The sequence below is a fragment of the Nerophis lumbriciformis genome, linkage group LG21, assembly GCF_033978685.3.
Source record: "Nerophis lumbriciformis linkage group LG21, RoL_Nlum_v2.1, whole genome shotgun sequence".
In the NCBI taxonomy this organism is placed as follows: Eukaryota; Metazoa; Chordata; class Actinopteri; order Syngnathiformes; family Syngnathidae; genus Nerophis; species Nerophis lumbriciformis.
The window spans coordinates 40,463,379-40,478,104 of NC_084568.2; the positions used below are offsets into that span (position 1 = coordinate 40,463,379).

At 36.4% G+C, this 14,726-nt stretch overlaps 1 long non-coding RNA gene across 1 annotated transcript; it reads left to right on the forward strand.

Annotated features, from left to right (window-relative positions):
* The first annotated feature begins 2,802 nt into the window (after positions 1 to 2,802).
* LOC140679696 (uncharacterized) lies at positions 2,803 to 11,877 on the forward strand. Its single transcript, XR_012051071.1, has 3 exons — positions 2,803 to 3,249; positions 3,461 to 3,636; positions 11,363 to 11,877. It is a non-coding gene; the product is annotated as an uncharacterized lncRNA (long non-coding RNA).
* The last annotated feature ends 2,849 nt before the right edge of the window (positions 11,878 to 14,726 follow it).

The window sequence follows — 14,726 nt, forward strand, 5'->3', positions numbered from 1 at the left end:
AGAAGACAAGAAGGAATGCCAAAGTCAATGATAAAGTGCTCATACAAGATGACACAGCACCCAGAAACGATTGGAAACTCGCTAAGGTCACTGCAGTGTATCCAAATGAAGATGGATGTGTGCGCAAAGTGCAGCTTCTAATCAGTGACTCTACATTAGATGACCATGGCACACGACTCAACAAGCAGACACACTTGGACAGACCTATCCACAAGACAGTTACACTGTTGGAAGCAGAATAGACCCACACTAGTCTGAAAAGGGAAAACACATTAGATTTGGTGGGAGTGTAGCTGCTGATAGAAGCACATTGTATATATGTTATATAATTTCATAGTTGGTTAGAGTAAATAAATACAATGTATAAATATAAGTTAATATTTACATTTAATGTGATTACAAATGTATTTTCTTTGGTAATTTCATGCAAGTATAAGTTAACTTTATTTTTGTTACAAAACTCATGTAAATTGGAGAGGAACATATTTTTTGTTCCGGTTTGGTCACATTGTTGGGGGGACAATTAATATGTGACGGAAAAAAGGGAAGCAGCATGAGACAGCAAATGGAAGAGGTTAATGGAGTCTCGGCTTGGAAAGAAACTTTATTCCCCCTGAGTTTGTGAGGCCAATGAGGTATGATTCTTTGTGATATGTATGTGAAATCAATGTGTTTTATGTTATTGGATGTCAGACTAATTGTAAGTTCTGTTTCTCTTATTTATTAGTTCTGACGGCATTATTTTGGCATTGTGTTGGCATCGTTGTGACGAGGAGAAGGCGTGGCTGAAAATAAATGTCTGTTTGAGAAAAACGAACAACTTGAGCCTTGATTAAGACCTCGGAGGGAGTAACAGATATTGTTGCTGCTTCTTAGTATTTCAAATATTTCTTTGGCCTGAATTAGGAATTTTCAAGCAAACCAAACGTCTCAATTAACTAAAACTCTCAATACTACCGTAGTATTGACCACTAGATGAGACCCAACTAATCAGAGCACGCTGTTCAGTATCGTTGCCACTGATTGGCTCAGCCTCAGGCAGCATTAGTCTATTGGATTTTTTAAATAATTGTAACTTTATTGTATTCAACTGTCAAATCACAGCTGTAAACCTACATCATATAATTGTAACTTTACTATATCCATCCATTTTCTACCGCTTATCCCTTTTGGGGTCGCAAGGGTTGCTGGAGCCTATCTCAGCTGCATTCGGGCAGAAGGTGAGGTACACCCTGGACAAGTCACCACCTCATCACAGATAGACAACATTCACACACTAGGGACCATTTAGTGTTGCCAATCAACCTATCCCCAGGTGCATGTCTTTGGAGGTGGGAGGGGCCTATCCCCAGGTGCATGTCTTTGGAAGTGGGAGGAAGCCGGAGTACCCGGAGGGAACCCACGCAGTCACGGGGAGAACATGCAAACTCCAACAGAAAGATCCAGAGCCCGGGATTGAACTCAGGACCTTCGTATTGTGAGGCGCATGCACTAACCCCTGTGCCACTGTGCTACCAACACACATTATTAAAATGGGGGACTTTAATATCCATATGAATACCCCATCGGACCCTCAGTGCGTGGCGCTCCAGACTATAATTGATAGCTGTGGTCTTACACAAATAATAAATGAACCTACGCATCGCAACGGTAATACGATAGATCTAGTGCTGGTCAGGGGTGTCACCACCTCCAAAGTTATGGTACTCCCGTGTACTAAAGTAATGTCCGATTATTACCTTATAAAATTCGAAGTTCTGACTCATTGTCAACAAACTAATAATAATAATAACTGCTATAGCAGCCGCAACATTAATGCTGCCACAACAATGACTCTTGCTGACCTACTGCCTTCGGTAATGGCACCATTCCCAAATTATGTCGGCTCTATTGATAACCTAACTAACAACTTTGACAATGCCCTCCGCAAAACCATTGATAGCATAGCACCGCTAAAACAAAAAAAGGGCCCCTAAAAGGCGCACCCCATGTTTTACAGAAGAAACCAGAGCTCATAAATGATCATGTAGAAAGTTGGAACGCAAATGGCGCACGACCAAGCTTGAGGTTTCCCATCAAGCATGGAGTGATAGTTTAATATCGTATAAACGCATGCTTACCTTAGCTAAAGCTAAATATTACTCAAATCTCATCCGCCTCAACAAAAACGACCCTAAATTTTTGTTTAGTACAGGAGCATCGCTAACCCAACAAGGGACTCCCCCCAATAGCTCCACCCACTCGGCAGATGACTTTATGAATGGGGTGGACCGCTCGCCTGTGCATTGGCTGGGAACATCTCTGCGCTGCTGACCCGTCTCCGCTCGGGATGGTGTCCTGCTGGCCCCGCTATGGACTGGACTCTTACTATTACGTTGAATCCACTATGGACTGGACTCTCACAATATTATGTCAGACCCACTCGACAACCATTGCTTTCGGTCTCCCCTAGAGGGGGGGGGGGTTACCCACATATGCGGTCTCTCCAAGGTTTCTCATAGTCATTCACATCGACGTCCCACTGGGGTGAGTTTTTCCTTGCCCTTATGTGGGCTTTGTACCGAGGACGTCGTTGTGGCTTGTGCAGCCCTTTGAGACACTTGTGATTTAGGGCTATATAAATAAACATTGATTGATTGATTGATTGATTATTATAATCAACTGTCAAATCACAGCTGTAAACTTACATCATATAATTGTAACTTTATTATAATTAACTGTAAAATCAGCTAAGTGTAGAATCACAACTGTGAAGTTACAGTAAATTACTGTAAAGGTTTTATTGCACAGGAAATTACTAAAATAATATTGTGAAAGTGATGCAATTATAGTCTGGTAATTTACTGTGAATATAAAAGGACCATTTTTTACAGCGTATGATTTGAAAATGTTAGACGCAGAAAAAGCTCATCTTAAATGACCTTTCTTCATTTTTGGGGGATTTATTTGAGTAACTCTTAATTGTCTATAAAAGCAATATACTAACTGTAACAAATTTCTCCACATTAGTCTAAAAAACTAGTTTATGTTACTAACTTTGCGTCCTTGCTCTATAAAAGACTTCGAAGATGATAATTATTCTTATTTTTGTTACGCCTCTCACTCTGCTGCGCACACCTGGGGGACACGCCCACGGGCATTCCTCTCCGGCTGTGGTCTGCAATCAACACACCTGAGATTGATGAGAGACCTGCCTTCATAAGCCAGCGCGTCTTGCGTTCCAGTGCCAGAACGTAGCTACTTGTACATGTAAGCCTTATTGCGTCTCCAGCTTTCCTTGCCTAAGTGCTTCCTCGCTCTTTGTGTCCCCCCCCCCCCCCCCCCCCCCATCGTGCTCATCGTGTCCTGTGTTGTCGTCATCCAGCTTCCCCGTTGTCGAGCTGTGTGTCTCGTCTTCCTGGATCCCCTTTGTGTTTTCCCCCCCATCGTGCTCATCGTGTCCTGTGTTGTCGTCATCCAGCTGTCCAGCTGTGTGTCTCGTCTTCCTGGATCCCCTCCGGACTCTCTGGATCTCAACCTCATGCCTGCCCTCTGACCACGACACCTCGCTCCAGCCCTTCACCTCCCGTCTGTCCCTGGACCTCCGAGCCTGCCTTGCCCTATTTCGACGTCCGCCTGGATTTCAACACGCACTTGGTAACATACTTGCTACACTTAGTCACACCATATTCATTTGGATTAAGTACACACTTCCCAAACATTTGTTTGTTTCAAGCTAACCACGTCCCTTGTCTCCTTTTCCCGCTGTACCGCTACAATGTTCATGACATTTTCACTTTTTCACTGCTGAAATGAAAATGTTTTCGAGAAATTTTGTTTTTTCTTTTCTTTTTGAGCGCAATAATGCAGAAAGCACCTTGCTAAATCAAGGTTGGTTTTCTTGTTGGACTTTCCCCCAACTTTTCTGCCAATTTGTGAAGTGAAGTGAAGTGAATTATATTTATATAGCGCTTTTCTCTAGTGACTCAAAGCGCTTTACATAGTAAAAGCCAATATCTAAGTTACATTTAAAGCAGTGTGGGTGGCACTGGGAGCAGGTGGGTAAAGTGTCTTGCCCAAGGACACAACGGCAGTGACTAGGATGGCGGAAGCGGGGATTGAACCTGGAACCCTCAAGTTGCTGGCTATACCGCCCCAATAATAATAATAATTAAATAGAAGAATGTTGGTGTAGCATGTGTGTGAATGTTTTGGAGCATTCACACAATAATAATAATAATAATAATAATAATAATAATAATAAATAGAAGAATGTTGGTGTAGCATGTGTGTGAATGTTTTGGAGCATTCACACAATAATAATAATAATAATAATAATAATAAATAGAAGAATGTTGGTGTAGAAAAGCATATGTGGGAATGTTTTGGAGCATTCACACAATAATAATAATAATAATAATAATAATAATAATAAATAGAAGAATGTTGGTGTAGAAAAGCATATGTGTGAATGTTTTGGAGCATTCACACAATAATAATAATAATAATAATAATAATAATAATAAATAGAAGAATGTTGGTGTAGAAAAGCATATGTGTGAATGTTTTGGAGCATTCACACAATAATAATAATAATAATAAATAGAAGAATGTTGGTGTAGAAAAGCATATGTGTGAATGTTTTGGAGCATTCACACAATAATAATAATAATAATAATAATAATAATAATAATAATAATAAATAGAAGAATGTTGGTGTAGAAAAGCATATGTGTGAATGTTTTGGAGCATTCACACAATAATAATAATAATAATAATAATAATAAATAGAAGAATGTTGGTGTAGAAAAGCATATGTGTGAATGTTTTGGAGCATTCACACAATAATAATAATAACAATAATAATACATAGAAGAATGATGGTGTGGAAAAGCATATGTGTGAATGTTTTGGAGCATTCACACAATGATAATAATAATAATAATAATAAATAGAAGAATGTTGGTGTAGAAAAGCATATGTGTGAATGTTTTGGAGCATTCACACAATAATAATAATAATAATAATAATAATAATAATAAATAGAAGAATGTTGGTGTAGAAAAGCATATGTGTGAATGTTTTGGAGCATTCACACAATAATAATAATAATAATAATAATAATAATAAATAGAAGAATGTTGGTGTAGAAAAGCATATGTGTGAATGTTTTGGAGCATTCACACAATAATAATAATAATAATATTAATAATAATAATAATAAATAGAAGAATGTTGGTGTAGAAAAGCATATGTGTGAATGTTTTGGAGCATTCACACAATAATAATGATAATAATAATAATAATAATAAATAGAAGAATGTTGGTGTAGAAAAGCATATGTGTGAATGTTTTGGAGCATTCACACAATAATAATAATAATAATAATAATAATAATAATAATAAATAGAAGAATGTTGGTGTAGAAAAGCATATGTGTGAATGTTTTGGAGCATTCACACAATAATAATAATAATAATAATAATAATAATAATAAATAGAAGAATGTTGGTGTAGAAAAGCATATGTGTGAATGTTTTGGAGCATTCACACAATAATAATAATAATAATAATAATAATAATAATAATAATAATAAATAGAAGAATGTTGGTGTAGAAAAGCATATGTGTGAATGTTTTGGAGCATTCACACAATAATAATAATAATAATAATAATAATAATAAATAGAAGAATGTTGGTGTAGAAAAGCATATGTGTGAATGTTTTGGAGCATTCACACAATAATAATAATAACAATAATAATACATAGAAGAATGATGGTGTGGAAAAGCATATGTGTGAATGTTTTGGAGCATTCACACAATGATAATAATAATAATAATAATAAATAGAAGAATGTTGGTGTAGAAAAGCATATGTGTGAATGTTTTGGAGCATTCACACAATAATAATAATAATAATAATAATAATAATAATAAATAGAAGAATGTTGGTGTAGAAAAGCATATGTGTGAATGTTTTGGAGCATTCACACAATAATAATAATAATAATAATAATAATAATAAATAGAAGAATGTTGGTGTAGAAAAGCATATGTGTGAATGTTTAGGAGCATTCACACAATAATAATAATAATAATAATAAATAGAAGAATGTTGGTGTAGAAAAGCATATGTGTGAATGTTTTGGAGCATTCACACAATAATAATAATAATAATAACAATAATAATAAATAGAAGAATGTTGGTGTAGAAAAGCATATGTGTGAATGTTTTGGAGCATTCACACAATAATAATAATAACAATAATAATACATAGAAGAATGATGGTGTAGAAAAGCATATGTGTGAATGTTTTGGAGCATTCACACAATAATAATAATAATAATAACAATAATAATAATAAATAGAAGAATGTTGGTGTAGAAAAGCATATGTGTGAATGTTTTGGAGCATTCACACAATAATAATAATAATAATAATAATAAATAGAAGAATGTTGGTGTAGAAAAGCATATGTGTGAATGTTTTGGAGCATTCACACAATAATAATAATAATAATAATAATAATAAATAGAAGAATGTTGGTGTAGAAAAGCATATGTGTGAATGTTTTGGAGCATTCACACAATAATAATAATAATAATAACAATAATAATAAATAGAAGAATGTTGGTGTAGAAAAGCATATGTGTGAATGTTTTGGAGCATTCACACAATAATAATAATAATAATAATAATAATAATAAATAGAAGAATGTTGGTGTAGAAAAGCATATGTGTGAATGTTTTGGAGCATTCACACAATAATAATAATAATAATAACAATAATAATAAATAGAAGAATGTTGGTGTAGAAAAGCATATGTGTGAATGTTTTGGAGCATTCACACAATAATAATAATAACAATAATAATACATAGAAGAATGATGGTGTAGAAAAGCATATGTGTGAATGTTTTGGAGCATTCACACAATAATAATAATAATAATAACAATAATAATAATAAATAGAAGAATGTTGGTGTAGAAAAGCATATGTGTGAATGTTTTGGAGCATTCACACAATAATAATAATAATAATAATAATAATAATAAATAGAAGAATGTTGGTGTAGAAAAGCATATGTGTGAATGTTTTGGAGCATTCACACAATAATAATAATAATAATAATAATAATAAATAGAAGAATGTTGGTGTAGAAAAGCATATGTGTGAATGTTTTGGAGCATTCACACAATAATAATAATAATAATAACAATAATAATAAATAGAAGAATGTTGGTGTAGAAAAGCATATGTGTGAATGTTTTGGAGCATTCACACAATAATAATAATAACAATAATAATAATAATAATACATAGAAGAATGATGGTGTATTTTCTACACCATCATTCTTCTATGTATTATTCTTCTATGTATTATTATTATTATTATTATTATTATTATTGTGTGAATGCTCCAAAACATTCACACATATGCTTTTCTACACCATCATTGTTCTATGTATTATTATTATTATTATTATTATTATTATTATTGTGTGCGTGACATAATGCAGGATGGACAATAAGGTGCTAGACATTGTTTGGCCTTGGTGGAGGTCAACTCCACAGTGACCTCCTGCTGTGCATGTAAGGAGTCCTTCAAAAATAGACGTCCGCGCCGCTGCCTGGGTGTTGTCGAACAGGAAGTGAGCGGCACTGAAAGTGTTTTCTTGTCACGTCACCTGACACCAGTTGAACAGATCCCAGGTGGATTCTGGCCAATGTGTTGGAGAAAAAGGTCACACGGATGAAAGTCAGCACTTCAGGATGTTCAGGAGTAGCTTCAAAGGGACAGCGCCATCATTAGGAGCTATAAAGTGTGCGTGTGTGTGTGTGTGTGTGTGTGTGTGTGTGTGTGTGTGTGTGTGTTCTTGTATTTTCACCCTTCTTGAGACATCAACAAAGAAAAGTACTTTCTGTATGTGAACAAGTCAGGACATAAATCATAGTCCCAGTACGGAAAACCATTGCATCTAATGGAGAATGGCTCATTTGCACCCCTGGTGGTGAAATCTATAAAAAAAATTAGGGTGGTCCCAAATTTTTTTTACTGTCAACATATGAAATAACAAGTGTGTGTAAGAAATTGAAATTTCGCCCCTTTGGCCAAAATAAAAAATAAAAAAAATATATATATAGAGACATACTGTAATAACTTGACATAAATAAGGAAGATTAAAAACCAATTACAAAAAAAATAATAAATTAACTAAAATCAGTCTTTTTCTAACAATGTGTCGACTTTTTTCTTATATAGTTGGGAATAATTTCTCATATTCTTTCTGTTTCTGTGATACTGCAATATTTTCTAATAAAAGTATTACTTTTTTATGTAAAATTATTACTTTTTAATGCAAAGTGGTGACATGCGTCATACAGAATTCTGACTTTTATCACAATATTGCCAATTTTTTTTGTTGTTCTCATAAAATAGTGACATTTTTTGAGTAAAAATGATGACTTTTGTCATAATTTTTCCAAGTGAAATTCAGATTATTTTTATAATATTGCCAAAATTGTAAAGTTTTCTTATAAAATTGTGACTTTTGTCGAGTACAATTACGACTCTTTTCATAAAATAGGCCAACATTTTAAGCTTTACTTGTAAAATTGCGACTGTTGTTGAGTAACATTTTAACTTTTATCATAATATTGCACAAATGTTCAGTTTTTCTTGTAAAATGTTGAATTGCGTTGAGTAAAATTACGACTTTTACTATAAAAATGACAAAATTCTAAGTTTTACTTGTGTAATTGTGACCTTTTTCTTGTGAAATTCCAACTCATTTTTCACAACAAGCATTTTTATATTTGCATAGTACCGTATTTTCCGCACCATAAGGCGCCCTGGGTTATAAGCCGCGCCTTCAATGAACGGCATATTTCAAAACTTTGTCCACCTATAAGCCGCCCCGTGTTGTAAGCCGCATCTAACTGCGCTAAAGGAATGTCAAAAAAACAGTCAAATAGGTCAGTCAAACTTTAATAATATATTAAAACCAGGAATCGTATATCAACATGGACGGAGCTGCGTAAAAAAAGCCACCCGGCCTCTTCGCGTAAACTTAAACTTACCTTAACCACTCGCTCATCTTTTCTTCATCCATCCCTTCGAGTTAGCTTTTATGATGACGCCGGCTGGAAAGGTCTCTTTTGGCAAGGTCTTCCTTTTGAATATCACCATGGGTGGAAGTTTCTGGCCATTAGCATGGCAAGCTAGAACCACAGTGAAGGATGACTTCTCATTCCCTGTGGTGCGAATATTCACCGTACGTGCTCCCGTTGTATCCACAGTGCGGTTCACAGGAATATCAGTTGCTGTGAAATAGTAGTCCGTGTGCGGATGGAGAGATTGCGTCTTTTCATGAACTGGATCCCGGTCGCTTAGTAGGAGCCAGTTTGTGGTCTTTACAGATGTAAACACACAAAGGAAATGAAACGTACGGTAATATCCGCGCGCTTTTTCTTCTTCTATGCGGGCGGGTGGTTGCTTACAGTAGAAGAAGAAGCGCTTCCTGTTCTATGGGGGCGGGTGCTTACCTTGGCGGTTGCTTGCGTAGAAGAAGAAGCCCTTCCTGTTCTACCGGGAAAAAAGATGGCGGCTGTTTACCGTAGTTGCGAGATCGAAACTTTATGAAAATGAATCGTAATATTAATCCATATATAAAGCGCACCGGGTTATAAGGCGCACTGTCAGCTTTTGAGAAAATTTGTGGTTTTTAGGTGCGCCTTATAGTGCGGAAAATACGGTATGTATATATTATTAATGTTGTAAATACATTTTTTTACATATAAATCTAGAAAGGGTGGTCCTAAAGAGGTAGGCATTAAGAAGGTAGTAAATACAAGAATGTGTGTGTGTGTGTGTGTGTGTGTGTGTGTGTGTGTGTGTGTGTGTGTGTGCGTGTGTGTGTGTGTGTGTGTGTGTGTGTGTGTGTGTGTGTGTGTGTGTGAGATATACTGAAAGAGCAGGTAGGCATGAAGTGTACATGGAGATGTAAAGAGAGACGCTGACTACAGCCGCAGCTACAAAGGTCTGAAAAATGAACATGGTGGTGAATTGTGATGGAGCTGCCTATGTGATTGTGAGTTAAGTGAAAGGTGTGTGTGTGTGTGTGTGTGTGTACACGTGTGTGTGTGTCAGAAGCCTGCATCAAGAGGGATCGATGAACAAAGCAGTCTCGGTGAATTATTCAGAGAAGTGGCTGGGGATGCCTTTGGGGAAGGATAGGATTTGTGTGTGTGTGTGTGTGTGTGTGTGTGTGTGCGTTTGTGTGTGTGTGCTGGGCCTGGCATGAGAATGAGGAATAGGCTAAGATGTGACAGTCTGAAGTAGCCACAAGGGACTTGTGTCAAACTTTGTGTTTTTTAAGCGGTGACACTGAAAAACTTTTTGAACAAGTGGTGCATGCTTTTATTTCAAGTGGCCTGGACTACTGCAATGCACTTTATGTTGGCATTAGCCAAAAAGCTCTCTCCCGGTTGCAGTTAGTCCAGAATGCGGCAGCAGGACTTTTAACAGGGGCCAGGAGACGCCAGCATACAACCCCAATCCTTGAGAGTTTGCACTGACTCCATTTTCATTTTAGAATTGATTTTAAAACCTTGCTGTTTGTTTTTAAAGCTTTACATGGACTGGCACCTCAGTATATCTCGGACCTCATCCAAACTTACAATCCTGCGCGCGCTCTGAGGTCCGAGAGCCAGCTCCAGCTCGTGGTGCCCAAGACCAGACTTAAAACCAGGGGAGACAGGGCCTTCTCTGTGGTCGGCCCTAAGCTCTGGAACACTCCATGTTCAAACTGCTCCCACAGTGGAGTGTTTTAAGTCTCGTCTTAAGACCCACTTTTATTCTCTGGCTTTTAACACTACGTGAGTTGTGTGCTCCTCTGTTGTCCTCTGTGGTTTTAAAATTTTGCTTTCTATTTACTGTTTTAATTGGTTTTACCCTTTGAAATTGTTTTTAATCATATTTATTTTATATTGTTTTTAATTGTGTTTGATATTGTTGTGCAGCACTTTGGAAACATTTTGTTGTTTAAATGTGCTATATAAATAAAGTGGATTGGATTGGATTGTGTTACGGCTCAGGCTCCTGCCAACGCCGCTCATCCGTCTGAGCGCACCTCGGGACATCCAGGGACGCGCCGCGCACGTCCCCGCCCTGCAGCAGCCACCAGCTGCAATCAATCACCGGCAATCATTACACCTGAAACTGATGAGGGCGAGCTGGTTAAAAGACCAGTGGACCCTAGGATCGGCGCGGGAACTTAGCTTTCTCATGGTGTACAGTCAGCAACAAGCTTTATGCTATATTCGTGTTTCCTCTCCGTGCCTTGATTTGTCCCTTGTCTTCTCCGGTGTCCCCGCAGTACCCTCCGTCGCCTGCGTCTCAATTTCCCCTGGATCTCCCTCTGGACTCCGACTGCTTCCTTCGTTCCTCAACCTCTTGCTCGCCCCTGGATTCTGACGCCTCGCTCTCGCCCCGGATCATCTGCCTGCCCCCTGGACTTCCGCGTATCTCGTTCAACACGTTGGTAACACTCACTTCAGTTAAATTCTACACATTCCCTTTTGTATTCTAGTTCACACTCCATTTCCTTAGTTTAGTAATATTGTTTATTATTATTTATATATATATATGTTGACTATATATATATAATAAATAATTGTATATACCGCCCCCTGGTGTCTGTTTGCCGTCACCCCCTCCGTAAACACAACAGATTGGATATTATAATCTTCACCGTTTTCATCAATAAAGTAATCAGGATATGTCAACTTTGAATATCCTTGTTTGATTAGACTATTCAAAACATCCCAAGTTCCTTTTATATTGTTTTTGTTTTCATATAGGTTTTTTTTGATAATATAATCGTTTGCTTGTTCTTATAATATCAGTTAATTTATTTTTGTACTTCTTGTATCGTTGTTCGACTTCTTTTGTTTTTATTTTGATGAAAAGTTTGTAGAGATTGTTTTTCTTTTTACAGGCATTAATTATCCCTTTTGTGATCCAAGGGCTATTTTTATTTTTTCCTTTTATAAAATATTCTTTCACGGGGCAATGTTCATTATGCAGGGAATCAAAGATGTCTAAAAAATGACAACATTTGGTTCTCCGTACACTGAAGTCCAATCCTGAACTGCTAAACTATTGTTTAGGGCACAGATTGTTTCCTCAGTTGTTATTCCTTTAGAGATTTTTGCCATAGTGTCTTTGGTTTTCTTGAGATGACAGTCATATAAAGTAAAGACAGGTAAATGGTCAGTGATATCACATATAAATAGGCCACTGGTGATTTGATTTCCCATAATGTTAGTAAAAATGTTGTCGATGATTGTGGCACTATGTGTTCTTATTAGGGCCTGCATGGCCCATTGCATCAGGACCCCCACAGGGAGTCCTTATGCAATGGGACATAAGGACCTATTGAATTTGTAAGATTTTATTCTTTATTATTATTATTATTATTATTATTATTCTTCCGCAACTTTGCACTGTAATTTGACCCCCTTAACATACTTCAAAACTCACCAAATTTTTATTATTATTATTATTATCATACTTCAAAACTCACCAAATTTTACACACACATCAGTAATATACGGCAAAACTTTTTATCAAAAAACCAAACCTCAAAACTCAAAATTGCGCTCTAGCGCCCCCTACGAAAAAAAAAAAATAGACTGCCTGTAACTCCGACTAGGAAGATCGGAGAGACATGAAACAAAAACCTTTATGTAGGTGTGACTTAGACCTAGATTTCATAATAGTATATTCTCGGGCAAAAATCAACAGGAAGTTGGCAATTCCCCCTTCAAGACAAAAAAGTACTAAAAACATTCACTTTTGCCTCTTTGAGCTGTAATTTGACCCCCTTAACATACTTCAAAACTCACCAAATTTTTATTGTTATTATTATTAACATACTTCAAAACTCACCAAATTTTACACACACATCAGTAATATACGGCAAAACTTTTTATCAAAAAAACAAACCTCAAAACTCAAAATTGCGCTCTAGCGCCCCCTACGGAAAAAAAAAACTAGACTGCCTGTAACTCCCACTAGGAAGGTCGGAGAGACATGAAACAAAAACCTTTATGTAGGTGTGACTTAGACCTAGATTTCATAATAGTATATTCTCGGGCAAAAATCAACAGGAAGTTGGCAATTCCCCCTTCAAGACAAAAAAGTACTAAAAACAGTCACTTTTGCATCTTTGAGCTGTAATTTGACCCCCTTAACATACTTCAAAACTCACCAAATTTGTATTATTATTATTATTAACATACTTCAAAACTCACCAAATTTTACACACACATCAGTAATATACGGCAAAACTTTTTATCAAAAAACCAAACCTCAAAACTCAAAATTGCGCTCTAGCGCCCCCTACGGGAAAAAAAAAACTAGACTGCCTGTAACTCCCACTAGGAAGGTCGGAGAGACATGAAACAAAAACCTTTATGTAGGTGTGACTTAGACCTAGTTTTCATAATAGTATATTCTCGGGCAAAAATCAACAGGAAGTTGGCAATTCCCCCTTCAAGACAAAAAAGTACTAAAAACAGTCACTTTTGCCTCTTTGAGCTGTAATTTGACCCCCTTAACATACTTCAAAACTCACCAAATTGTTATTATTATTATTATTAACATACTTCAAAACTCACCAAATTTTACACACACATCAGTAATATACGGCAAAACTTTTTATCAAAAAAACAAACCTCAAAACTCAAAATTGCGCTCTAGCGCCCCCTACGGGGAAAAAAAACTAGACTGCCTGTAACTCCCACTAGGAAGGTCGGAGAGACATGAAACAAAAACCTTTATGTAGGTATGACTTAGACCTAGATTTCATAATAGTATATTCTCAGGCAAAAATCAACAGGAAGTTGGCAATTCCCCCTTCAAGACAAAAAAGTACTAAAAACATTCACTTTTGCCTCTTTGAGCTGTAATTTGACCCCCTTAACATACTTCAAAACTCACCAAATTTGTATTATTATTATTATTAACATACTTCAAAACTCACCAAATTTTACACACACACATCAGTAATATACGGCAAAACTTTTTATCAAAAAACCAAACCTCAAAACTCAAAATTGCGCTCTAGCGCCCCCTACGGAAAAAAAAAACTAGACTGCCTGTAACTCCCACTAGGAAGGTCGGAGAGACATGAAACAAAAACCTCTATGTAGGTCTGACTCAGATCTAGATTTCATAATAGTACATTCTCAAGCTAAAATCAACAGGAAGTTGGCAATTCCCCCTTCAAGACAAAAAAGTACTAAAAACAGTCACTTTTGCATCTTTGAGCTGTAATTTGACCCCCTTAACATACTTCAAAACTCACCAAATTTGTATTATTATTATTATTAACATACTTCAAAACTCACCAAATTTTACACACACATCAGTAATATACGGCAAAACTTTTTATCAAAAAACCAAACCTCAAAACTCAAAATTGCGCTCTAGCGCCCCCTACGGAAAAAAAAAAACTAGACTGCCTGTAACTCCCACTAGGAAGGTCGGAGAGACATGAAACAAAAACCTTTATGTAGGTGTGACTTAGACCTAGTTTTCATAATAGTATATTCTCGGGCAAAAATCAACAGGAAGTTGGCAATTCCCCCTTCAAGACAAAAAAATACTAAAAACATTCACTTTTGCCTCTTTGAGCTGTAATTTGACCCCCTTAACATACTTCAAAACTCACCAAA